We start from the raw sequence: 3,274 nt of genomic DNA, 5'->3' as shown, positions 1-3,274 counted from the left end.
AACACTATCTAATATACTACTTAAATGCAGATTAACAAAATCCAAACATGATAATACTGTATTCTTTGTAAGGAAGAAAGAAATAACTGTAGCTATATTATTTGTACATGTCAACAATATTACTATTACAGTAATGAATAATAATACTATTGCAATAATAAAACAATCTATTGTACATCATTTACAATATACAGATGACAGCAAATTACACTAGCTACTTAGTATAGAGATTCAACACAACAGAGAGTATAGATTCATTAGGATGCATCAGACACATTATATTAATAGTATAATAGAACATTATGAACTTACAAACGAACAAAGTGTACAAACACTCATACAGTCTGGTACACAATTAAAAACAGTATTGCAAACCAATAACAATAGAGAACAAATGTCTAATATACTATACATGAACATAGTTAGTACACTTAGATACATTACAGACTGTATACAGTCAGATATAGCATTTGCAACAAATCAGTTAGCAAAATACCTTAATGACCCTGGTATGGAGCATTATCTAGCACTTAAACATTGTTACATGTACTTAAAAACTATGAACAATGTCTGGCTCCAACTTGGCAGCACAAATCAATTAATATTGAACAGCTATACAGACACAGACAGTATGATGTAAGAAGGGCATCATACAATATCAGGATATACATTTTACTTGAGCAATTCATTAGTTTCATAGTCAAGTAAAAGACAAACACTAGTGGCAAATTCAATGTATGAAGCTGAATTAATAGCTCTTGTAAAAGGAACACAGGAAGCAATTGTACTTACTCATTTAGCTGAAGAGATTCTGTAGGTCTCTGATGCACCAATTAATATCTATTATAATAACAATACTGTTATACAAACAGTTACATTAGACAAACTCAAATATTCAGAACAAACAAAGCATTTAGATCATAAGAAAGATTTTATTAAATGCTACATTAAGTTAGAGTACATAAATGTGAAATACATACAGACAAACAATCAACAAGCAGATATATTAACTAAAGCACTACATGTACCACAAGTCAAACATCTTACTAGTTTACTCAGACTAGTAAGAGTTTGAAGGAGAGTATTATAAGATGATTAGTTCATCAACAGACAAACTACAAGACAATGACTTCATAATGTCTTAGTTAGAATACATACAATATAAGGACAAGAGACACTGAGCAGTCAATCATCACCTCACCCCTTGTCTATACATGCCCCCCTTAAGTTCTCCCTCTCAACAGGTAGTAGTAAGAGTCAGCATGTATATAGTTTATAGACAGTGCCCTTAAGGGACAGAAGTCCTGAGTTCTAGTACAGAAGGGTGTAGAACCCTTAGAACTAAAGGTATGAGAGTAGAGAATTGTAACATCACCCCCCCTCTAAAACCAATTGTCCTGATTAGTGAACATAGGGCTTGGTTAGCAGTTTAGGTATAGGTTAGAACAGTAGGGCTTGGAAATCTGTAAGGCTGAGTTTGTGCAGAGTACTAGGATGAAGCTGATAGAAATCTCAGATTGTCTTAAGAGTATGAGTAAGGTTCTCAGTAGGTTCCTAAGTACATTCCTCAACTGGGTATCCCTTCCAGTAGATAAGGAACTTAAGCTTTCTACACACTAGCTTAGCATTTACTATGTACTCTACTTTGTATTCTAGTTCAGAACTGATGAGTTCTAGTAGAGGCAGTAAGGGTCTTTGTTGTGAAGGAAAACTGGGATTGTAGTACTAAGACAATAGAACCTTGTTAAACACTGGGTGTATGTACTTCTATGTTGCTAGAAGTTGGAGTTTGTAGGTAGAGGCACTAACCTTTTTTTTAATGACAAAGGGTCTAAAGTACTTGTTGTCCAACTTCTTCATTAGGTGATTTGAGGTCAGATTAGTGGCTTCTAGTATAACCTTGTTACTAGGCTGGTAATCCTTGACTGTAGACCTTTTCCAATCATAGTTCTACTTTATAATCTGTACTACCTTCTCTAAAAGAGCTTGTACATCCTCTCTAGTCCTGTGTATCTGTTCTATAAAGTCTGTTACAGATTTGGAACTACTGTTCTGGTTTAGAACTGTCCTCTAGTACAGATGTCTCTTATGATTGAGAAAGAACAGGGACTGTCCTGTTACAGAGTGTTACTAGTTATTGTGTACAAATTCTGTCAGAGCTAACTATTCAGACTAGTCTGATTACTAATGATTGATGAACATCTGAAGGTAGAGCTCAATCTCCTGATTGACTTGCTTAGTTTGACTGTCAGTCTATAAGTAATATGTAGTAGAAGGGTTCCCTTAAATTCTAAGAAGTGTATACAAGTCCTGTATGAACTTTGACTTGAATTACAGTCTGTGATTGTGAATGAGCTTCTGAGAGAGTCTGTACAACTGGAAGACATAATCCTGATAAATGTGTACTATACCTTCAGAAGTGAGTTCTGTTCAGGTTGGAACTGTATAGACTTACTTAGAGAATCAGTTAACAATCACACAGATAGTGTTGTATCCCTAAGACTTAGGTAGCTTACTAATCAGGTCCACCAAGACTTCTTCCTAAGAGTGATCTAGAATTTGATACAGATGTAGGAGAGTCTGAACTCTTGTCTAGTAGGCCTTAGTCTGTTAGTACATATTGTAACTAGTCATATACTTTAGGATTTCCCTCTACATTTCTAGCTACTAGTAGTTCTAAGTAATGAGCTCCTACATTTTGTGTTAGTCCAAATGTTCTACAGTCAGATTGTTATAATAAGCTTAGACAATGTCCTCCTACAGTTTCTAATCCTTTAGAATATACAGTCAGCCTTCTTAGTAAACTTATCTATTCTTATCCTCCTCCTAATCCCTAGCCTGCTTCTCTAACTGCTTCACTACAACCTAGTCCTGTGTGTGTCTCAGAGCTTACTGTATGTAGGTGACAAAGTCAACATTCTTAGATTTGAGTTGGATCTCTTAGATTGTCTTAAATATGAAACAGGAATTGTCTAGGAGAACAAGATTTTTGTTATTATTCTCCCCCCTTTTATAACCTACTTGTCTTAAGAGTAAATTAGCTTTCATCATTTGTGTTTCAGGTTTGTGAGTCAGTACAAAGTCATAGTTCTACAGTTCTAACATTTAGTAGGCTTAGTAGTAGTTAAGCTTCTGAGGCACCTGAAAGTACTAAAGATTAAGGTGATCACTTCAAATCTTAAACTTCTATATAGTACTAAGGAGATATTAACACTACTCCTCTAGGGAACAGACAATTGTAAAGAGTTCCCTTATTATAGATAGGGTAGTTCCA

Source organism: Fomitiporia mediterranea, assembly GCF_000271605.1.
Source record: "Fomitiporia mediterranea MF3/22 unplaced genomic scaffold FOMMEscaffold_11, whole genome shotgun sequence".
Classification (NCBI taxonomy): Eukaryota; Fungi; Basidiomycota; class Agaricomycetes; order Hymenochaetales; family Hymenochaetaceae; genus Fomitiporia; species Fomitiporia mediterranea.
The sequence above is the reverse complement of the archived record's forward strand: the minus strand, read 5'-3'. Positions refer to the sequence as shown.